General features: G+C 41.0%; 1 long non-coding RNA gene across 1 annotated transcript in view; it reads right to left on the minus strand.

The window, feature by feature from the left end:
* The window catches only part of LOC129671352 (uncharacterized), a 50,932-nt gene extending 26,417 nt beyond the window's left edge, over positions 1-24,515 (minus strand). Inside the window, exon 1 of the long non-coding RNA XR_008719343.1 lies at positions 24,478-24,515. This is a non-coding gene — a long non-coding RNA (uncharacterized LOC129671352). The remainder of the gene's footprint in view (positions 1-24,477) is intronic.
* Between the last annotated feature and the right edge of the window lie 515 nt (positions 24,516-25,030).

Genomic DNA, 25,030 nt, shown 5'->3' on the forward strand with positions numbered 1-25,030 from the left:
GCTGTGAATTGAAATTGTACATATTTAGTAAATCATGCAAACAAAACAAACTTTTTAGACAATATTTTTATTGGAGAGTTTTCTTTTCCTGTATCCATGTTAAAAAAAAAAAAAGACCTCCTTTCCCAAAATAAAAAAATGTCAATACTAAATTTAAAGAAGTATAAAGGAATGATTGCTTCCTTTAGAGCAAAATATTTAAATAAACATGGAGAAAATTGGCAAGATGTTCTTTTTGGGCTAGTAGGCCGTGTCCAATTTTTTGGGTTAAAGTTTCAGAGGGCCTCTGTTTCAGGTTTGAAGATAATATATTAATCTCTGAATTAAACAAATGCTCTTAAGTAACAGGATAAATCCCTCAGTCTTCATTTGTGTATGAAGTGAAGCATTAATCAGAGGCATGACATTGAGACGACACGATGCTGCATATGCCACAAGCTGAAATTCCTCTATTAAACCAGTCACCTACCACCTATAATCTAGTGTGACATATTAAAATACTCCAAAATACAGAGCATGGAAAATGAACATCATCATTCCCATTTGGCCTTGAGAAGAATATGACAAAGATTCTAATAATTTTAGTCAAAGAAAATGATGATTTAAAAATACATGAAGATTAAAGTGGTGACAAATGATCTTTTAAGTATTTCTAATTGGTCGTCCTCATTCATAGCTTTGATTTCACAGAAATTGCAAATCCTAAGGATCCTGACTTGTGAGTGTGCCCCATCAGCTTTCTTTCACTCTACAGAATATGCCTGTTAGGTTGGAAAGAAAGGATAAGACCCCAAAATGTTAAAAATAGACTTCTTCTCTGGCAAGAAATTTAAAATTGGTGAGGACAAAACCCCAGCTTCACATAAGGAAGCATTCAGGGAAAGATTGCGGCCTTGCGATCTGACCATGTCCAGAACAGTCATAAGGAAGTGTGTGTGTGTGTGTGTGTGTGTGTGTGTGTGTGTGTGTGCACGCATGTGCATGTGTGCAAGTGTTTGTGTCTGAGTAAGTGTGTGTGAGTGAATGAGTTTGGTGTTTGTGTGTGTATGAGAGTGTGTGAGTGTATGAGTATACATGACTGTGTGTGTGTGTTTGTGTAGCTTTGCTAAGTTTATGTGAATATACTTGAATAGATTGTATCTTTAAAAAAACGATACTCAAGAGATGGAGTCTAAACAGAGGGCTTATGAGATAGTTTCGATTTTGTTATCTTACATAAATTGAAAACATTTAAAATGTTGATACTGGAAAAGTACAAAGTTCCTAGGAGAGCTTCATAAAAATAGTGAAACAATTTCTAAGGTATACCAATAATTAAATAGAGAAAATATTAAACTGGCTTTTTTTCTCACCACTTAACAAAACTCAGAACAAAACATGCCCTTTCCTTAAACAATAATCACTTTTACCGATTCTTAAAATTATATTATAAAATTTATAATATAAGGCAAATAATTACAGTATATTTCTGTCCAGTTTTGTTTCTGGAAGGAAAAACATACCCTTTAAATTAACTTAAAATACTGATGCATAAAATAATATAAATTTAGAAAGGAGACTCAGAAACCTCACTAAACTTGGAGGAAGCAAGGCAGTACATTTAGTGACCACAGCAACCTGGATCTTGGTTTTCACATGTCTTCTAAACAATCTCACTTCCAGAAGAAACATTTCCCAAAACTACAGGGCAGCCCAAGATCTGTGTGGACACAAAGGAAGAACACCAACTACCGAGTAACCCTCAACCACTTCCTGCCGTCTGAGGCACTCTGTGGAGTTCTACCACCTCATTACTGAACATGCTTAGAAAGTGTGAGTGCATAGGATTCTGGTTAAAGGCAGATCTGAGCAAGAGGGAAAAAATAGAAGCATAAGCCACTCTGCCCAACTTGTTTAAAAAGACATTCCTAAAGTAGGTATGCCTAAGAATAATCGATCTAACTTCTGAGTGCTTACCTTTCTTTTCCTCAATATAACACACATTTACAACACCAAAGACAATTCCATGAAAATGGACCTTTTATCCACTTTGAAATAAAGAGTGATGGGAGAATCAACATAACCTTCCAACAAGCGGAGTTCTAGCCACAAGAACTGATAAACATGTACTACCTTACTTTTGAAAACAAAAATGAAAGTAATGACTGTACAAAACACTTTCATGGGGGTTTTCATCTGTAACACCTTATGCTGTAAACTCCTTGATGATTGTAACTAAATGATGGCACACTTCATGTCTACATTAGAATTGATAAAAATTTTCTTTCCCATGAATAAAGACAACATTTAGGAAAATAAAAGCAATTAATCTACCACTCACATGTTATAGATAAAAGAAACTGAGGTCTGAAAATGCTTGAAAACATACCAGTGTTTGTTTCTATCCCACAATAATCTGGAAAGCAGCTAATCACATACTGTCAAAACTCTGGTCCTCTGAGACAGTGTTCTATATGCTCCCCAAAACACCATAGTAAAATGCTCTTTTCAAATGGCTAGGGAAACATCAAAAGACATGAGTTAGTTCCCACATGAAGTTTTTTTTCTGGTGTATGAGAATTTCTCAAGCAAGAGTGGAATGAAACCAATCTATGCTGGAAACCTGCGCTACTCTAAGCTGTCATGGCATCTGTGCCTCATCACTTCTTATTGCCTAGGGTCTCCACTGACGACAGCCAAAGATGTTCTCAATTTGGAGAAATGCTCTTCAAAAATCCGTAACTGTTACTGATGCCTTTTGCCGACTTGCTTTTTCAAAGGCTTTTGACATCAAGGGCCTGTGTCTTCATCCAGTCTCTCCTCTGACAGTTCTGGGCCCTCTTTACTAGTTCCCAGTACCATTATTCCCACTGGCACAACTTCTCTGAATCCTTCATACATTGAACAACCAATTAATCTACCACCCACACATTATAGATGAAGAAACTGAGGTCTGAAAATGCTTGAAAACACACAAGTGTTTGTTTCTATCCCACAATAATCTGGAAAGCAGCTGACTCCAGATTGCCTAAACTCTACTCCTCTGAAACGGTATTCCATACTCTCTTCAAAACACCCCAGTAGAGTGCTCTTTTCAAATGCTTGAGCAGAGGAGAAAACAGAGCTTCAGGTATGCTCAAAGTAACCAACACTTGGAGATGAACAAATCAGGAGAAGCCAAACTAATGGGAAAATACTAAAGAAGGTTAGAGCAGGAGAAATCCTGGACACTTCCCATCCCAAGCCTTAGACCTTCAAATGCTGAGGTAGAGTGGAAATAAGCCACCAGATGATGATGTAGCAGCGAGAGAACCAGAACCAGAGGTCAGGGCTCTCATCCTTACACAGGGGATTCTATTGCTTTCAATTGATTTCAAAAGCAATTGCATAAGCCAAACAATGAGCCAAACAACCACTCTATGTTCTAGGAATACAGTGGTAAACAAACAATATCCCTCCACACACCTTAATGATGTGTATTCTAGCGGCTGAAGAGATGGTTCAGTGGTTAAGAGTGCTGTTCTCTCTTCCAAAGGACCCGGGTTCAAGTCCCAGCACTCATATGACAGCTCAGAACTGCCTGTAATGCCAATTCCAAGGATGTGCTTTCTAGGAGGGAAGGAAGAAAATAACAATCACACGCTCCCAGCAGACAGGACTGCTTAGCTGAAAAATAAAAGCAAGTGAGAAAACAGTAAGATGGAAGTAGGGGACAGGTAAACTCAGCTAGAATTTGAGGCGTCAGGAAAAGCTTCCTGGGAAGTTGAGACTGATCGATGAGAAGAAGTGAGCCATCTGAGGCACAGATGAGTTTGGCTTTGTGGAACAGGAGAAGGACCCTCCCCACGCCCAGAGAGTATAGCAAGACGAGCAGGGGCTTTTGGTGAACTTCTTAGGTTCTTTGGTCCAATGTCCTATTTACGTAGGTGAGAAAATTGAATTTATTAATCTCTTGAGTTTCACACTGTGGTAGTGTGAGGACTGGATTGTTAACCCCAGTGAATTGCCTGTAATGGATCTCGCAGCCTGATCATTACTATTTTCCCCGTATAAACGGAGAGCAAACACGACGTTTGTGTTTTGGAATGAGGGAAACCTCATTTCTCAGACGTTTGCACCTGCCTTGTACCTCGTCATAGGCAGATCCGTCAGACAGTTAGGCAGAAACTGTTTGGCTCGAAGAAAGTGTGTATTTTGGAAACTGAAGCACTAGATATGGCAATGGGAAGCTGGCGGAAGCCCCTTACCCCGTCGGCGTTTTCCAGCCAGATCCCCATCGCTGCTAGTCTGCTCAAAACAGCTGGGCTAGAATCAGGCATGAGCAAGAGCCTCAGCCATTTCCCCTTCCCCTGAACTTCTAAAAAAAAAAAAAAAAAAAAAAAAAAACAGACCTCACAGAGCTGCGTGAGAAGCCAATAAGAAGTAAGGAACGTGCAGCAGGCGGTACCATCTGTGCCCGACTAATTCCAGCCAAAACAATCTGCTCCCTCGAGTTCCCAGTTGTGGGGAAGGGGAAGAGACTCTGACAGCGGCAGGAGGAGGGGGTGGAGGAGAGCAGCGCTTAGTCTATTATTCCCGGGGTCTGCGGGTGGGAGGAGGCAGGTTGTTGATGCCAGTGAACTATTATCTCTGTCTTTTGCTCTTCACAACGCATCCTTGCTAAGCTGGCAACTGCATCCCACACCTGAGAGACAGACTTGCCGGCCACCACTGAGATGGGAAGGACAGATTGGCAAGTGCAGCCCACCCCAAAGTGAAAAAGTAAACAAGAGGGCAGGGAGATGATGTTTATTTTATTCTATTTTCCTAGCAACTGAATGCCCTCTGTCTCCATGTTCATTCTACGAAAACTACCAGCAGCTTAAAATGGGCTTAGAGGCCACTTGCTTTCCCCTAGGATGGCATTTTCAGAAGCACACTCCTTGCAGTTCAAGCTCTTCCTTATGAGGAACGCATCTCCCTTCAAACATGTAGAACCAGGAGGTAGATAAATGTACCAATTCGAAGATAAATCAAGTTGTCTGCTTTTCCTTAGGAACAGAAAGGCACCGAGAAAGAGGATATGCACAGTAGGAGTATTCCAGGAAAATATATCTACTGAAAAGGTATTCTTACCCACTGCAAAGTTTCACCAATGCACTTAGGTTAAGGCACCGTCTCAGCATTGTATTAATATTTATTAAAGGCATATACCATTAATATTTATTAAAGGCATATACCAAGAAGAGATACTTGCCTTACTGCATTTCCTTGGTCTAATTTATCTTTGCTATGGTTGAGCTCTAAAAGATGGGTACACAGGCCTATGCTGCCTGTAGAAGAGGGGGCATTCATGGGGCATTCACGGGAGTGAAGAAATAGCAGGCAGAAGCATTCATAAATGAAAGGTAGTCAAAGGGGAAAGTGACCGGAAAAGAAAAAGTGCCTGATTCCAATCACGGGTTAGATGGAACTCCGCCTCCCCTCAGAAGATCTGCTGAAGTGCTTAATCACTGATACCTGTAACTCCAGCCTCACCAGAAATCAGGGTCCATGCAAATATAATTAAGTTAAGCTGAGGTTAGTGTAGTGCAATATGAAAGACACACACGAGAAGGGCCTTGAAAAGGTAGCAGCAGAAACTGGAGGAATGTGTCCCCAAACCAAGGAGTGCCAGCGATGGCCCAGGAGCAAGGAGACAGAAACAAACATAATCTCCTTTAGGTAGCCAGAGGGAAACAATACCTAGGTTTGGGCCTTTAGTCTCCAGAACTTCATCAGCTACCCAGTCTGTAGTTCTGTTAGTAGAGCTCTCTGAAGCTACTGTACTCCCCAAACAAGCTATGGAAAGGCCTGAGCATTCCCCATGGGGAATGTCCAACCTAAGCATTCTCTGGGTGACTGGGCCTTAAATAAAACAAACAGCAGCAGGAATGTCTTTTCTGGTTTTCAAACACAAGCCATAGGATAAAGACAAACTACCGACTCCTTTTTTCCCCAAATATCTTTTTTTTTCCTCTATAAGGTAGGCTTTTTAATTAGGATAATTAAGTTCTTGTTGCAAAGGGCACTGGAGTGCAGGCGGTACTGGCTGATCGCAAAGAGCGTTCCTGCCTCCTGTTCCACATGATGTCTGTTTAGCAAGAGGAGAGCAGAGTGAGTCAGATATTCTAGTTACAGGTTTGTGGCTTGTGTCAGTGTGAGAGGGAAATGAGAAAGGAAAACATGAATTGGGAAACCATGTCAGAGGGCAGACCAAGATAATGGGAGAACCAGAAAACAAAGGAAACCATGCTGCATGGGAAGCAAAACCTTGTTTCAGGTAGAAATATCAGGAAAAGAACAGCAGCACTTTTTAAACTTAATTAAAGATTTTAAAACTGCTTGTGTGTGGCAGTGGCAGGAGTGGGGGTGGGGGTATCTAAATCCTTTTTTTTTTTTTTTTTTTTTTTTGCCTTCCAACTAGAGTGCAGTCATAGAAGTGAGAGAGCTATGTCCTCCGTTCAGATTCACCACTCTGGTATGAGCTGAACCTTCTCCAACTTCATGTCTCCTGTGAAGTTGGCTAATACTTCCTGCAATATACTTAGATCACTGAGAGTTGGGAAGACTCTGGGGAGTTCTGTGGGTGAGGCAAGATGGAGTGAGTCAACTGTGTGCTTTACCGTAGAGCTCCTTCAGGCAGTGAGACCAGGTAATGCAAGGAGTTCTCAGGGGGTCTGTGAGCGCCGTTCTGCCCCATTACTCCAGCCTGCCACTGCCAACCCACCCATGAGCAGACCACAAAAGGTGTAGGTGTGAAAGAAAGGGCTCCGTTCTCTGAACATGTCATCTCTTGGCTAGAAAAACAAACTCAACCCAGGTCCTCTTCACAGAGAGGCAGGGTGCCATCCTTTATGTTTTATTTCTAGAGGATAATATATCATCTTGAAAGCCAGGTTTAATGTGCTTTTGGTCTACACGCTGTGGTATTTTTTATATGCCATTAGCGCATTATTACATGTTTCTAGCAATAACAGTCCCACCTAATGTATTTAATTTGTTTTGAAAATCATAGAACATCTTTACACATAGAACAGACAGCTTTTAATCCCCTCGATGACTTCCTCCTTAGAAGTACTCTTTTAAATCTCTAACCACATTCCTCTTGGTTTCCCTCCTACACACTGACCAAGATTTGCTTTTTCACTCAACCCTTAAATGGTAGCATTTCCCAGAGCCCCCTGGGGATCTCAGCTCTCCTCATTCCCATCACTGGGCTTCAGCATCTCTTTCAACACCCACAGCATTAATTCCTGCTTGTCTACCAGAGACTTGAACTGTGTCACCGAAATCAGACTTCCTCTGAGGCACAAGCCTGCGTGCCTACGTTAACTCTGAGAACCACCACCGAGGCTCTCACAACAGCTCAAGCTTAATAGATCAAATTGGAACAGCTGTATTCCTACCTTTTTCTATAAAACCTACCACATCCTTACTCAGACATGTGGCTTATCACTTGCTAAAGCATCCCATATTTCTACATTGCCCCCAAATTTTTTCTAGCTCCTACTGTTTTAGTTTCTATCTTTTTCTTCTAACCCTCCTAAGCCTATAACCTTCTTCAGAATAAAACATGTACTCTGTGTACCCACTCTTCCTTAACATCTGAAGGAAATGGCCAAATAAATTATCACATACATTGCATATGTGTGTGTGTGTGTGTGTGTGTGTGTGTATAGTATTATCAGACATAAAGAAGAATAAAATTATATCATTTGTAGAAAAATGTTTGGGGACCAGCAATCATCATATTAAAGAAAATAAGGCAAATTCAGAAATGAGTCCCTTACATGTGAAATCTAGACTCAATTAAAAAAAAAAAAAAAAAGCCATGCCTCCTCATCTGGGATGGGGCTTCTATTGCTACTGAGAGAAGAAAAGGCAGTCCTCTTCACTGTGATACCTGGTATACTGAACACATTCCAGGGCAGGCTCCTGCCTAGGAGTAATAGACCACCACAAACTGAACTCAGTGAGTGTTGGGGGAGTGCAAAACAAAAGAGATCCTGTCTCAACAACGTAGAAGGCAAGGACTGACTCCTGAAAGCGATAAACATACGCACTCACACTAAATTTTTAAACGTAGATATACTAATAAAAATCAAATGAGTAAGTGGTTACTGAATTGACTGGTACAGATTTGATTACACTAAAGTCCAACTTTAAACCATTACATGGTTCCTTAACCCACCCAAAATATAGGACATTTTCATTAGCTTGGTCCACAAAGCTTTCATGAGCTGATGCTTCTCCCTGCCCACCCCTCCTTTCCCTTCCCCACTCCAACCCTTCGATTGCATCTGCCTGGACATCCTCTTTTATTTTATTTTCTTCCAGAATGTAGCTTAGGAGTCACCGTAAAACACCTTCTTGAAGATCCTGGTCCTAGGAAGGTCTCCCTCTGGGCTTCAATAGGCAACCTTGACCTGCTGTAGTAAGGCCTGACCCAGGAGCGGACTGTACAAGAACAGTATGATCCCAGAAGGAAAAGATTGACAACAGGCTCACTCCAGAGCCAGCACAAAGTCTGAAACACAGGAAGAGCCAGGAAAGTATAAGCATCCTCTAAAGACGCCATCAGTAACAGCGAGTTGCCCCTAAGTCCAAGTGGGACAACCAGGTGACAAGATGGCAAACAGCATAGGAAGTGGGCGACATACAAATGTGGAAGGGCCCAGAACAAACCAGAAACCCACAATTTAATATACGTGAAGATGTGTGAAAACTATTTACAATAGCCTTATCAGGGCAGTCCGACCCATGTGGCAAAACTTCATGCCCCACATAACCACTAGCTATGCTGAGTAGCAGCAATCTCCTCTGCTGATATCCACATTAAGTTGTAAAAGTAGTGAGGCAAAACATCACAGCCTCAGTGAAGTAACTTAAGAGGAAACACAAATAAGCAAACCCTTTCCAGATAAGAGATTTGAGCACAGCCTTTAAGCAACTTCAACCATGACTCAGATGAGAGACACGAACTCTACAGAGGAGGAAAAACCTGAAATAATCCTGGATGCATTTTCTCCAAGTCCTTTAGAGTTTTCAATTACCTCAGTTTCCTGACAAGCCTTTGCTGATGTCAGTAATTTACAGTAACCATCACAAGATAAGAGGTTTGTGTAGGACAGAGGTAAATTTGGGTCTGACATGACTAATGTATCCTGCTATGAAGGACAGTGGGAGGCCCGAGAAAGGACATCATTTCTGTTAGTGGGTTTTTAATAAAAATGAAGGCCATGTGCATATATCCCACAGCTAATGAACATACTGCCCTGCTGTCCTTTCCCAGGAAATGATACTACTTCCTCCAAACATCCCCAGTGGCTTTTTATAAGGACTTCTCCACTGAGGCAATGGAAGTTTCAGTAAGGAGGTACATCAGAAGGCACACTGTGTTTGCCTCTAAAATGTTTTAAGTTTTTTTGTTTTTTGTTTTGTTTCATTTTTTTTGCTTTGTTTTTGGTGCTGAGAATTGAACCCAAGGCCTGAGTTGTGTTAAGCATACAATCTACCACAGAGTAACACCCCAAGTTTTATATAAAAAATATGTATGTAACTAAAGAGGCAGCAGAAATTCTGTTTTAGACAGTGGACAGTTATTTAAATGAAGATCAGATATACAAATGGAAGGTCAGAGATAGACACAATAGCCCTTTTGCCAAAAGGAATCCTCAGTAAACTATGACATACAAGTAAGCTGAATTCCTTAAGCCACTGGTACAATCACATTTTTTTTCTTGTGATAGCATTTGGCAAATGTTATCAGCCTACTGTGTGCCAGGACATGAAGCCTACAGATCACACAGGCCTTGGGCTGCGTCATTGTGAGCTTCGATATCAATCAGGGTCAACCCTGCAAGTTTAGCTTCCCATTATACAGGGCTGAGTATGGAGCGCCTGGCTTGCCCTGGAAGTCTTTTCTGATTTTATTATTGTTTAAGTCTGATGTCCTCAAGACTTTTGTTTTTTATCCCCTCAAACTAATTACAGCAAAAATGAAACTTTGAAACTCAAGGCTCATGTATAAGTTTGCAGAGTGTTCTTGGACTCTGTCCTAAAGTTTGTATGATACCTGGCAGGTCCTGGGGAAGACCATTTTCTCTGCTTTGTATAAGAAGCTCTCCATTCTGGGGTGAGAACCTTGATTTTTCTCATGAAAAAGGCCTGGGTTTGATTCTCAGCCTTGTTTCTCCCTAGTTGTGGACCTTGGTCAAGTTACATCACTACACCTCAGTTTACTTCTGTTTAAAACACAATACCAAAACTATTTGATAGGGTGGTTATGAGAACCAAAGGAGACAGTATCCATGGAAACGGTCAGTATGTTGGCTCCAGCTGTGGAGCAAATTTACCTACAGTCATTTAGCCTATTATCTTTTCCTTCCCTCCTTTTTAACTGCTTTTTCTTTCTGAGCTTTTGTGCTTAAGGGAAGTTCCTATCTGATAACTCCTTATAGTTGGTACTTGGAAAATTTCTAGCATGTAACTTGGGGCAGGTGGGCGGGCGGGAGGACAGCCTCAAGATTCATCCTCAAAGGAACCCTTGTTTCCTGGTGAACATTAACCTTGGATTGCTCAGAACAAGGAATGCCTAGTGATTGTCTGCACAAAGAGAATCTCCAGAGCATAAGGAACAAGGAGGTTGTTCTGTCCTGATTCCAGAGAGTCAATGCTTCCACTGCTCTAAATAGGTGATGTGTTGATAAAGAATTAGTGCAAACATAAATGTGGCCAGGAGTTTATCTCACTGTTTCAATCTTCAAGTTAACCTTGCTGCAAATTTTAAGGAGGGGCTTTTAAATCACAGATCAGCCTTCCCTGTCTCACCAGTTGGTCCATATGGGGAAACTCTTGGTACTTCAAGGGACAAGCTGGTGCACATTAGAGCTGATGATGCCAACAGCAGGAAAGGGTTTTAGGATATTGCTATTGCTTTCCATTAGCTAATTGTGTTTGTTATTTCAATATGTGTGTGTGTGTGTGTGTGTGTGTGTGTGTGTGTGCGCACTCGCTCGGGTGCAGGTGCATGTGCAGCAGCACCACAGTATCCATGTGAAGGTCAAAGGATAACTCAAAGGAATTGGTTCTTTCCATGCACCCTGTGACTCTATCTTAGTTAGCCTCTCTAACTTCTCATTCTTGGAGAAGAATGGGTTTATTTCAGCTTATGCTTCCAAGTATCAGTCTATCACTGAGGGAAGGAAAGGAAGGAACTCAGGCAGGCACACGGAGGCAGGAATTAAAGCAGAGGCCATGGAAGAGCATTACTTGTTGGCTTGCTCTTCATGGCTTGCTCAACTTGCTTCCATTTATTTATTTACTTATTTATTTATTTATTTATTTATTTATTTATTTATTTATTTATTTTTATAGTAATCACATGTTATTTACTTTGTATCCCAGCCGTAGCCCCCTCCCTCTTTCCCTCCCAAACCCTCCTTCCCTCATATTCTCCCTGCCCCTTTCCAAGTCCACTAACAGGGGAGGACCTCCTCCCCCTCCATCTGACCCTAGCTTATCAAGTCTCTTCAGGACTGGCTGCAATGTTCTCTTCTGTGGCCTAGCAAGGCTGCTCCTCCTTTGTGGGAGGCGAGTGGAAGAGCTCGCCGTTGAGTTCATGTCAGAAATAGTCCCTGTTCCCCTTATTAGAGAACCCATTTGGACACTGCATCTTGCTTTCTTATACACAGTACCCTTGATCAAGGGTGACACCACCCACAATGGGCTCAGCTTTTTCACATCGATCATTAATTCAGAAAATGTCTCACAGGCTTGCCTACAGCCCAGTTTTATAGAAGCATTTTCTTCATGGTGGTTCCCTCTTTTCAACTATATCTAGGTTTGTCTCAAGTTGACAAAACCCATCCAGCACAGGTTCCAAGGGATCCAAATCAAGTTATTAGGCTTGGTGGTACAGCAGCGAGCACCTCTGCACACTGAGCATCTCCCTGGCCCAACTTTATTTTAAATTCTAATGAATATGTTTGATACTTCTTACCTCTCGAATATTTTGTTCATATATTTGGCCATGACTTTTTCCCTTCCTTTTATTGTTATTGCTTTGTTTTCGATTCTAGGAGTCTTAAGTCTCTGTGCAACCAACACTATGAGAGTCCATGTAAACAAGAATTTCCATGAAAATCGGCTTGAAAAATATACATAGAGGGCAACCTGTAAGACCATTCCTACTGTAAAAATTAAAAGATGTGATTGATAAGTAGATAAACGATGTAAAGATAGAAACTACTATATACAACTTTGGTACTAATTGAAATGAAATATATCTCTGTTAATTCAGACCAATCTTTTAGTTACTGCTCATTCCTCCAACAAAGTGGCATGCCTTGATACATCTGAATCTCTGCAGACAAGCAAGCTACATCCCAGAAAAACTTTTTAAAAGACCATTTATAAATATATATTTATTGATTGCTAGTAAATGCCAGTTATAATGGTAAACAACTTACTTTATGGAGGAGAGGAGTAATACGTCAATGCTCACACACAAACCAATTATCAAAAAGAACTGAGAACATGGGATTCTGTGCTGTTCTGTGAGACCACTGCTTAGAAGACATCATGGAGCAGTCTTAAGATAGACGGTCCTGGCTGGGTACACAGGAGAGCTGGCCCGCCCCTTATTTGACACGGGGTGTCTTGGAAGGGGTAGAGATGACAACTCACTCTCCTTGCCCCTTGCCCCTTGCCCCTTTCTGTCTGCATTAGGTAGGTGAGCTGGCCATGCCCCTTACTGCCTGCACCACTCCAGGGAGTAGGGCCTGCCTGCACCTTGCCTGGGAAGCATAGCAGAGCTGGCCCTGATGGTGAATGTTTGAGTGAGCCAGCCACGAAGACAGGACAGAACAGGAAAGGTGACCCTGACCCTTGCTGGTTACAGCATTGCGTGAGCCAGCCAGGTCAATTCAGCTCCCTCTCAGGCCCAGATCCAGGGCTTTGAGCTGGCCCACCCCAACATCTACCCCATCTATGATCTTCTGGAGAATATGAAAGGGCTGGTCCTGCAGATCCAAAGATGCAGGATCTCCGTGACCCAGGCAACACAGGATATGTGAAAGGGGTCCCATAGAGATAATCCAGTATAGATAATGTAGCAGAAGCCAGAGGCCTCAAACCAGACCAGTGACTCATTGTAATGTCATTGCAATGAACATTTGCAAGAAGAGAAGTGTGGGAAAAACAGGGGATGCTGTGGGACACACCACCACACTACAGCTTCCAGGACAAGATCTATATATTTCAAATGCTGTCTTGTTTTGTTCTCTTTCTGGGAGGTATGAGTGGATACAAAGGGACAGGGAACTGAGTGTCATTGGAGTGCAAAATGTGAAATTCACAAAGAATCAATTATAAAGTTTTGAAAAAAGAATAGAGGGACATTTGAACATGGTACAGAAGAATCAAGAGAAGTTTGTCAAGGGACAAATGCTCACAGGCATATTAATGTGGCAGAATATGGCTTGATGACAGGAGCTCATGGCTTTCCCTAAGCTTTTAGTAATTAACTCCTCCAAATGTCTATATTTAAACCAAACAATGAATATGAGTTCACATTATGATACATCAAATATATCCTCTTTCCTTAGTATTAATAAGCTATCTCTCAGAACTGTTAATTAAAAATTCCTATTAAACGGTAATATTTTGAGGGAGTGCCACGTTGCCAATGACCATACTCCTTGGATTATCAGGGAAAGAAGAAAAAAAGGACTATGTGTGGTGTCAGTGAACATGGCTGAAATGTAAGCACAGCCACAAAAAGTGCTGGAGTCATAGATCCTCTCTACTTTCGACTTCAACCTTAAACCTAAAACAACACCCCTTCTAGTGGCTTCCAGATTTGGAAACTGGACCATTAGTAAACAGTTAAGACTGAGCCTTATTTCCAAAAAGCCATGAGGAAATAGATGGCTCATAAGGACATCCTAACTGCGAACAGCATGAGAGAATTTCGAGGATGTAGTAATTTCAATGAGGCTCTCATTCCAGCCTCTCTTCCTGAAAATGGTATTTCAAAGTTAGCCTTTCTAACAGAAAATAGAATCACTTGACAAAGCAACCACAGCTCTGTATCTAAACTGGCAGCATATTTGCGTGGTGTGGAGTGATATGTGTGTTACCGCCCTTTCCTGCTTAAACTGTGTTTCATTATCATACCCCTATTTCCGCTTCTAATTCTAGCAGAACTATTTCCAATAAACAGGTCAAGCTCTTGCAGTTTTAAGGATAAGAACTCTTCTAAAGGCCTGATCCCAACTTTACTAAGCAATGTTTTCCCTCCTTCTTAATTACAGTCCCTCGGGAACACATTTAACAGGTCTACTGTCATAAAAACAAGCCTACCAGCAATTCCAATAGCATCATATATTTGTACCATTTGTGTTTTTTTTTTTTTTTTCAAACTGGTTGGATTAGGAATATTTGTTTGGTACTATTAAGTGTTATGAGCCTGCAGAGTTGGTCATTATCATGCTGTGAGACTACAGAATGAAAAAAAAAAAAAAAAAAGATCCTCCAGATCAACATTTAGTTTTAAAGTTATAATTTACTTCATTAAAAACACCTATATTTAACAGATGTTTTCATGTTACTTGGTTTGTTCTAGCTCAACCTTTTTGGAGTTACTTATTGGGAACTCAAGGCTCAGTAGCTCTGACAATGATCCATACTGCTGAATCATGGGATATGGACACTAAAAATGTCTAGATAATGGGCAATAGTGGAAGTGGTATTAATCAGGAAAGCAACTCCTGAGGCTTCTCACAAGGCCCAACACCATGACAAAGTCCTCATTTCTTCCTAACTTCTCCAGCAGTGTGTTCATCCTTTTCTTCCTCTTCCATTCCTCTGATGTGGTCTGATATGAATCAGTGACATTTCCAGCATTCCTTTGCTTCTGAAAATTTTGGCTAGAAATTAGAGGTAGGCTCCTGTTGAAACTTTTAAGAAAATTAGGCTTTGACTTTGAGAAATCTATTAGTATTACTGGGATGCTATAAAATGTGTTCACTCAATTGAGATTGTGTTCTCAATGTTAAAAAGTGACTCTGAGCCGGAAACTATACTCTAAAAGTACTATTATATTTTAAGATTTGATTAGGTGGACAGTATAAATGATTTTTTTAAATAAAAAGCTTTACTTTTAAACATTATGTTTTTTTTCCTATTCTTCAAATGAAGATATAAATACTAAAGTATGTATTACCTTAGAACTGGGTAAGATGAATGGTGTTATTACAGGTGTCAATAGTTGGTGTTTAGAGAAAAAGTGAATATTTTCAAATTGTTTTCACTGAACAAATGAATGGTTTTAACACTCACGAAAATAAAATGACTATGTTATGATTTCATTTGGTTAAACTTGTCAGAAGTCTAAATTTAAGGAAGTAAGACTCAAACACAGAGGAGTTTTGACTCATCTTGGTTCATGTCCTGAATTCGGGAATAAGGTCCATTCTATTTAAGCCACATGGACAAGAGAAAGAGGTGAGGTATTCTCAAGTAGAAATTAGGATATTGCATGAACCCCCAAAGAAGCAATCACCAATTTGCATGATGATAGTTAGGGTATAACTGCTTCCTAGGCTGTCCCATTCCAAGAAAGTATTTAAAAACACCAAAATATTACACTTTCAAAATGCCAACCACAACTTGAGAAGGGACTCTTTCAAAGCATGAGACCAGAAAAGCATATATGAAAATTAATAGGTCCTAACATTTTTTTTTTCAGTCAGGACATGTGTGTTGCATAGGTTTCCTATATAGGAAGCATGATCATGAACATACCCTGACAGCCACTCTCATCTAAGACTTTGCTTTATTCTGGGAGGCAGGGGAGAGAGCATAAACACTTGCTCTCTCATTTATAAACTTAGAAAAGTACTGTCAAACATCAGTGTTCTAATAACTCTTTCTGGCAATGGGCATCTTATCCCAGTTCCATCAAATGCTTTGCCATGTGAATTAAAACCTTCAAAGTTCTCTGTACCTGAATGGGTTGTGGCATCAAGAACATTTTTTTTCCCTCCTTTCATCAGACAGGCTTTAGAGATTCTCTAAAGAGTGAAAATATACCAAACTGAAAAGAGGTCCCCCCAAAAGCATTGAAAGAGGATAATGGGTTTTATGGTCAGAGGAACAGATATTGTTCTCCAGAGATTGCTTTTAATTTATGTGCAAATTTGGGCAATTTTCCCCCTGATTGGTTCTTATCCCCATTTGTTTTTGTGTTTGTTTTTTGTTTTGTTTTAACATTTTTTTGATTCTTTGTGAATTTCACACCATTTCACACTCACTCATTTCCTTGTCCCTTCGTTTCCACCCTCCACTGTTGCAACTTCCCTCCCCTCAAAAAAAGGTCGTTGATGAAGTTGTAGTGTGTAACAGTGTGTCCCACAGTATACCCTTTCATCCACACTTCTTTACTTGCAAATGTTCATTGCAATGAGTCATTGGTCTGTTTTGAGGCCTCTGGTTTCTGCTGCACTACCAATACTTGTTCCTCACTAGGACTCCTCTTGGATACCCTGATGTTGCCCTGTGTTGTGGAGACCCTGAAGCTTTGGATCTGCAGGACTGGCCCCTTCAAGTGCTCCAGCAGTTCTCAGATGGGGTAGACGCTGAGATGGGCAAATTCAAAGCCCTGGATTTGGGCCTGGGTGGTGGCTGAGCTCATCAGCTCACCAGCTCTCCCACACTCATAGCACTAAGGCAAGCTCTCCAGCACTGCCCTGGCTCAGTGGCAAAGGGCAGAATCAACTGTCCTGCTCTCACACCCTCAGGGTGCTCACCCATGTCCATGCCAGCAGGGACATGTGCTTCCCAGGAGAGGTACAGGGCCTGCTTTCCTGAGTGCTGCAGCCAACAAGGGACTGGGACAGCTCTCTTGCTCTCCCACTCTTGGGGCTGGTTCAGGGCCAGCTCTACTGTGCTGCCCATGTGAGGGGCAGGAACAGCTCCCCTGCTTTCATGACCTTGGAGCCAGCTCTTTGGCCAATGTAGGTAGAAAGAGGTAGGACAGAGAGAGGCATCTCTCCCTTGCCCATGCCATCACAGGGCAGGTAAATTGCTGGGCCAATTCTGCTGCAACCACTGAGGGGCAGGGACAGCTCTCCTGTTCTCATGATCCTGGGGCCAGCTCTTTTGCCTTCCACAAGTGACAAGTGGCTAGGGGTTGGTGGTGAGGAGTCTTAATTCCTATTTGTGAATTTTAAGTCTACTTACTACAAGGTTAATGGTATGAGATTTAAATAGCATAAGCAACAATAGACAAATAATAAATTTGAGACCCTATCCCTGTTGTGGGGTCTAAGAATTTCTCAACTAACTCAAATCTTTGAAATATACTATTTATACAAATGACTTCATTTTGGGGGTTTGGTAACAGAAAAGGCTGTTTCCTCTCCAACGTCTATTTCTCATTTCAACCTTACAGAATACTGACAGTGCTCATGCAGGAAGCAGGGCACCAAGCAGATATAGCTTAGAAAAGTGAGAAATCTTTACCAAGTGAGTACACCATGACTTTTCTAAGTCGGCCACAAAGCATGGAAGTCTTGATCAACAAATGCCAGTGGTAGAAGGGTGAGCATGGGACACTTTTGAGCCAATAAGAAGAAAGGGAGAATACACTGAAGGCCCTTTTGAAGCCATTTCCCTACTAGTAAAAGAAGGGGCGGGGGTGTAAAGAAATCCTTCCAAGCCTCTTTTGTTCCTACCTTTGAAATAAGTTCTGGGAAGACAAGACATATGGACACGAAGCACCCATCTGGCGGCCATAAAACAGACAGCAAGAAAGAACAAAGAATACAAAGAGCCTGTGTCCTGAATGACATCACATATGCACCACACCAACTTTGATACTACCTTTCCAAGGTCCTTATCTTCTCATATAACTTGTCTTGTGAAGACACTTTTAGGTTTTTAGGTGGTTATTCTGTTATTTTTTGCCAGTGTACCCCAAATGACACAAAAAACCTTTCTGCCAATCTCAAACTAAACATTTTAAACTCATTTAGATAGCAATAAAAGTTCTAAACAATTCAGACACCCACTGAGGCTATTTTCTTGAGTATAGGGTAGACAAAAAAGGAATCCTATACCTTTCTCTCCCTAACTTATATGTATACGTATTTCATTGAGGCCTTGCTGAAGGCCTCCAGCAGTACTAGGATAAGCATCATAGGGGGAGGAGAAAGAGACTACAGAGGTAAATAAGACCTGAATCCTGTCCAAAAGGAAACTCACAGCCCAGTTGGATAGATAAGAAACAATAAAACAAAAGCAATATGCATAGTTTTGGCCTTAAAAGGAAGCTGGAATCTACCTCTGTAAATCATGTACCTATGACATTTTACATTTTATTTTTATATACCAAGAAACTTGAGCTAAAAGTGGGATAAGAGAAAAAGAAAGAAAGGAAGAAATAAAGAACAAAACAACAACCAAGCAATCAAACAAAAATCCCCCAAAACTGAGATAGTAGAGTAAAATAGGAGACATTAAGCAAAGGGCATTAAATCATACTCCCACGATCTACTATGGAAGTTGGAATATAGTCAAATGTGACTGATGCCTTAGCTTGAAGTCCCTGGAAAAAAAAGATAGTGTTCTACCTGGCTTCCTTTCAGCATAGGAGTTGGAAGGCCAATACTGTGGCACATTTTTGGCTATAGTATAACGTAATAAATAAGACTCCTGAAATTTGTGTGATATTCTTGCACTTGGTCAGCAATTACTATGTGTAGAGTGCTTAAAAATGACAATCCTCTATACAATACTCCAAATGGCTTTTCATATGTGGAAATGTGTTATACTTTATTCTTTGGTGTTTAAAGCTTAAGTAGACAAAAATGACTGTTCATCATCTCCAAAACAGATAAAGCAAGTCCAAAAGAACTCTCCAGAGTCCAAGAACATGCAGCACCAAAAAGCAGCATATTGTCATAGATAAAGACCATGGGCTTGGGGTAGACAGATCACTCAGCAGCTAAGAGTGCTTCCTGCCATTTATGAGAACATGGGTCCCATTCCTAGCACCCACATTACAACACCTGCAAGTCCAGCTCCACGGTCTCTACCACCCTCTTCTGGCCTACATTTGTACCTGCAACTCACATGTGCACATTTTCACACAGACACACACACACACACACATACACACACACACAAACAAATAAAATTTTAAGAAGAAGGAGGAGGAGACCAGGAGGAGAAGGGGAGTGGAGGAGAGGAGAAAAAGAAGACTGTGTTTGGGAGTCTTACAGACCTAAGTGAAAATCCCGCTTCTTCTGTTTTTTTTTTCTTTTTGTTCCCACAACTTATAGCAATTTTTTTTTACCACTCTCTGAGCTTCAGTTTCTTTGTTTTATTGTTTGTTTGTTTGCTTATTTTTTCTTATTAGTTACATTTTGTTAACTCTGTGTCCCAGCTGTATCCCGCTCCCTCATTCCCTCCCAATCCCACCCTCCCTCCCTCATCTTCTCCCTGCCCCTTTCCAAGTCCACTGATAGGGGATGATTGGGGAGGACCTCCTCCCCTTTCATCTGACCCTGTTTTATCAGGTAAGTTTCTTCATTTGTAAAACAAGGTCACAATACTTGCTTCACAGGGTTTCTCCAAAAATGAATGAGGTAAGGGTTGGGAGGTGGATCAGTCAATAAAGAATCATGAGAAACTGAGTTTCAATTCCCAGAACTCACAAAGAAAACTGAGGGTAGCCACGCATGCTGCAAAGACAGATTCCTGAAGTTCGTTAATTAGTGATCCTGTCTCTAGAAAAAGAAGAGGAAGAAGAGGAAGAGAAGGAGATCATCAAGGGAAGACAGTTGATATTGACCTCTGGTCTACACACACACACACAGCAATAATTATGTACATCCTATATACACAGCACATCACACACATGGAACACAAATAAATGCTTTTAAAATGAAGTGAGACACAGTAATAAAGCACAACTGGTCTTAGAATGTTCACAAAAATAATGTTTTCTTTTCCTTCCATCTTAGTTTTGATCTTAGTTGTATTTTAGATTTGAATTAGCAGAGTTAATTTATAAACAGATAATAACAGAAGCATGAGTAATACACAGAAGCAGAGAATCCTAACCTTTCTAATTTTGAATATCAATGCTTGACTGTAATTATGTTTGTTGAGTGATCAATTTTAAAGAATTCAGAAGACCTCACATCAAACTAATCTTTGGTTATTTAAAAGCACTTCATTTTGTCCCTTTTGAAGAACGATAGTCAATAGCCAGCATGAAGTCAGTTTCTACTTATGTGTTTGAGATTCAAAGGAAAAAAGGAAAAGGGAAAGGAATTTTCACGAAAAGAAGGCTCTGCTGTACTCCTAAAGAATTGCTAAAATCTGAACTCCTCCGTTATCTCTCTCACTCTTCCTTCTCCTTGCAAACTTTGCCTTACTTTCCTCCAAAGAGGAAGAATTGGGGCTGTGGGAGTGCAGTCAGGGAAAGGTTATTTTCATCCTTCAGATTTCTGTCATATTGTACTTTGCAGAAGAAGAGTCACCAAGTCAGCTGATGGCATGGAAGGAAAGGGATGGTGCTCAGCAGGCAATGCTGGGAGAAAGGGATGCAGATCCAGAGGAGATAGCTCAACAGGAAGCTAGGTGGAGAGTGGCCACCTGGGCAGTTCGGGGTTGAAATGCATCCTAGGGCAAGGGATGGTCTGAGAGAACAAAGCACTAAGCTCTACATTAAAGAGTAGAGGGACACATTTCAGTTCAGGAGTTCTTAGGGAGAACCAGCGAAGCCCACAGTGTGCAGAAGGTTTTTGATTGGTAACTGTTATAAAACCCATTTCACCTTTTTACTTATAGAAAATATCTTCAATTTTCTTATGGAGTCTGTCGGCAGATTGGCATTTCTCTGAAGATGAGAGAATGAAGTGGCCAGTCTGGGGAGGAGTATTATACATCACAAAATGTCAGATGAGTAGGAAGAAAGACAGTTTTGGTAGAAATAGGCCCAATCATTGTCCCCTCCCATCACTCTTACCTGCTTCCTGTTTGAACTTTTACTGTTTGTTTTCTTTAAAATTTATTTTTATTTTATGTATATTGGTGTTTGACTGAATGCATGTCTATGTGAAGGTGTCAGATCCCCTGGAACAGGAGTTACAGGCAGTTATGAGCTGCCATGTGGGTGCTGGGAATTCAACCAATGTCCTCTGGAAGAGCAGTCAGTGCTCTTAACCACTGACCCATCCCTCCAGCCAGAAATTTTACTATTTTATACTATTAAATACAGCACAGGGAAGCTAATGACTGATACCTCCAAGTGCCCTGTACTGTCCTTAGAATTCTTCCACTCCCAAAAGATGGTGATGGCTCAGCAGACAGATTAATGACAAGAGACAGGAACAAGTTCTTCATGAATACAGGGTAGGTGAGCTGAAGTGGGTAAGACCAAGAGTTGGCTCAATAGTTAAGAGCATATTCTGTTGCAAAGGACCTGGGTTAGATTCCCAGCACCCACATGGAGGTTCACCCCCTCTGCAGGCACCAGGCATACATGTGGTGCACAGACATACATGCAGGCAAAACATTCACACACAGGAAATAATAAAAAATAAAGGTATGGTAGTTCATGCCTTCAATTCCAGGACTCAAGAGGCAGAGACAAGCAGAACTTTTGAGTGTGAAGCTAGCCGTGTCTACAGAGCCAGTTCCAGCCCAGCCAGGGCTACACAGAGAAACCCTGTCCCTAAAACAGAAAAAAAAAATAGAATGAAAAGTAAATAAATAAAAATAAAGCTAAGAGAACAAAGAGGAGGAGACAAGACAATACGTAAGCTCCACACTGCTGTGAGAGATATAGGGAGATATACTAAAGGAAGAAAGTTGTCCCGGCCTCATCACTCCCCTGTCAAATGGCCACCAGTCACTACCTCTGCACTTGTTGGCTTGGATCTCTCGGTCTCAGTGTATGGGAAGCTACACTAGATCTACTGCAAGCCTATCCTCGGGCAGACAGCCATAGGCTCTAACTTAGTTGGTGTGGGGTGGGATCTAGAGAAAAAAAAAAAAAAAAGCAGTTTTCAGGAATTCCACAAGACCCTAATTCGAGCATTATGCAATATGTTTTAAGAAACAATGGAGTAAAAGATGGGGTGGGGGGGCGGGGCAGCGCATGTGTCAGTATTGGCATTCTAAACAGTCAGAGGAGGCACTACTGGGCTGTGGAGACCTGATATGAACAAGCATGAATAAGGCTTCTTCATTCACCATTTCATAAAAGGCTTCCTACAGCTGGATCAATTGAAAATGTCACCCAGGAGCAGGGCTCTGGTCTATCTAGTACAGGTGATGCCTTGAATTTTATCCCAGGCACACTGTTTTTTTCTCTCTCTCTTTAAAAGTTGGCTTTGGCTTAAGCAACTCATTGCAGAATAAATGAAGACATCACTAAAGGCTGTATATAGTGCCCTGAAAGTGTGCCACCCACAGCAATTACTAATAAAGTTGAATGTTTCAGAAGCAGCTACAGACAAGTGCATTCTAGCTTCTTTTGAATTGTGTGCCACTAATTCAGACCAGTGGGTAACTTTTATTTTGTTACAATTGATGATTCTGATTTTATCACACTTTTCAAAAGCTGTATTGAGCTGGGTAGGTTACACAGTGCAATGTAAGACATTAGATAAGCAACAGCTCGACTTAAAAAGTACCACAGGAACAACATGAAATCTCTGCTATTTTCTGAACTCTATAAGAGTTTTGCCTCGGAAATACTTAACAGGGAGTGGAAAGGACAGGTCACAGTTCTGTGAACTGAAAGGCTGGTGGGTGTCATCATTATAGTTGCAAACGAATCTTTCTGAGTGAGTCACAAATATGCTAGAATCCAAAACTGTTTATGAACACTAAAGCTTTGAGAACTGCTGTATGATAGACTCAGATTTCAGGCTGTAGAACCTAAAGAATGTGCTAGAAGGAAAGGAGAAGAAATAATGGACAGAGCTAGAGTCACGTTGGCTGAGTGAGAATGATGTTGACAGCCTTACAGGAGAGTGCTCTCAAGGGATAGACCTGCATGAGAGCAATGATAGGGAGATTGTGCAAAAGGAGAAGTTGGGCTGCAATTTTACTGGGCAGCTGGGCTGGTCATTTGAAGTGTCCGAAATGATACCTAGGAGTTGGTTTTATGTAACTCCCTGTTGGCCACTCTGTTTTGGCCTTCCCATTAGAATAGATTGTAGCCTTGGACAAATCAAAGCTCAGGAAAGGACACAGCTGTAAACTTCATCAGTTTTTCTTCCCTAGAGACGTGGATCACTTTGCCAAATTTGAAAGGAGGATCTCTTCAGACCATCATGGTATCCAATGTCAGTAGTATTTCAAAGGGGTAGCACTTATGGCAGGTAGAAAGCCACTGAAGAGGCACGGCAAGACCAGTGGGGCATGGTATACAAAGACAGGGGTTGGCTTCTAACAGGAAGTAAAGAAAGACAAAGGTTGGCCTCTGACAAAAAGTGGTTGGCAAAGGCTAAGCAAGTTATCCTTTCCCAAAAGGAACAAGCTGCCTCTGAATTGGCTTCTGTAGACTGCCATAGTAGTTGACATAAAGCTGCTTTAAAAAGAGGAAATCTCATTGATGCCATTGTAAATGAGAGAAGTCAGCAGTTCGGCATCCATAAATGTAAGTTTGTATTAAAAGTCTACATTTCCTAAGTACCAGACACAGAACAATGAAAATAATTCAATGTACATAGAAGTTTCCATCTCCACTTTAAAAAATTTTTACTTTATGTGCATTGGTATTTAGCCTGCATGTATGTCTGTGTGAGGGTGTCAGAGCTTGGAATTATAGACAGTTGTGAGCTGCCATGTGGGGGGCTGGGAATTGAACCCCAGGTCCTCTGGAAGAGCAGTCAGTGCTCTTAACCACAGAGCCCTCTCTCCACCACTCAGTTTCCACTTTTAAACTGCTTGCAGCCACAGCATTTGACCAGGGCTATTAAATTAATTGTAGAATTCCCATCAACATTAGCTAAATTTCAGATGTTACCAATGATCTTTTGTTGATATTGTTTGCTATTGATAACAAATTTCAAGTATGGAGATGTTAAAATATGACCACATGAAATATCTAGCATGCTGTTGTATAGTAGAGAGGTCTTATATGGCTTCTTAGTCTAGAACAGAGTATGATCTGTATGGTTGAGGATGACAGTTAATATGCATTGTCAGCTTAACTGGATTTAGAATCATCATGAAAACAGATCTCCAGGTATATTTACAAGCATGTTTCTTTTTTGTTTGTTTGTTTTTCAAGACAGGGTTTCTCTTTGTAGCCTTGGATGTCCTCGACTCACTTTGTAGACCAGACTGGCCTCCAATTCACAGAGATCGACCTGCCTCTGCCTCCTGAGTGCTGGGATTAAAGGCACAAGGATATTTCTAGAAAAGTTTAACTAAAAAGGGAAGACTCACCTTGAATGTAAGCCACATCATTCCATAGGCTGGGCTACTGGAATTAAAAAAAGAATATAAAGTGAACATTAGCCCAACATCTCTCTCCCTCTTCTTTTCTCTCTCTCTTCTCTATCTCTCCCTTCTCTCCCTCCATCTCTCATCTCTCTCCCTCCCTCTCTTCGTTCCTCCCTCCCTTCTTTCTTCCTTCCCTCCCTGTCCTTTCCCTCCTAATTGCCTAATGCTCTTTCTCTTCCTGCTTTGCTTTCCTCTCAAACTACTAGCCAAAATAAATGCTTCTTTTTTGGAGTTGATTTTGTCAGGTATTATGTCAGAACAATGAGAAATGTAATTGATATATTTAGTAAAGCTACCAGTCACTGTGGCTTGGGCTATAGCTCATCATTGCTTCATTTTTTTAGGTGCTTAATTTAAAAACTCACTTGATAACTTATTATTCAAAATAGAATTCAGCCAGAATCCTTACGGCACTATTATTTGGAAGATTATATTAGTTTACCAATACCATCCTCAAAATGAGTCATAATTTATTTCTGACTTCAAAGTTTAACAC

Source organism: Psammomys obesus, unplaced genomic scaffold (assembly GCF_907164565.1).
Source record: "Psammomys obesus unplaced genomic scaffold, mPsaObe1.curated_primary_1811, whole genome shotgun sequence".
NCBI classification, from domain to species: domain Eukaryota; kingdom Metazoa; phylum Chordata; class Mammalia; order Rodentia; family Muridae; genus Psammomys; species Psammomys obesus.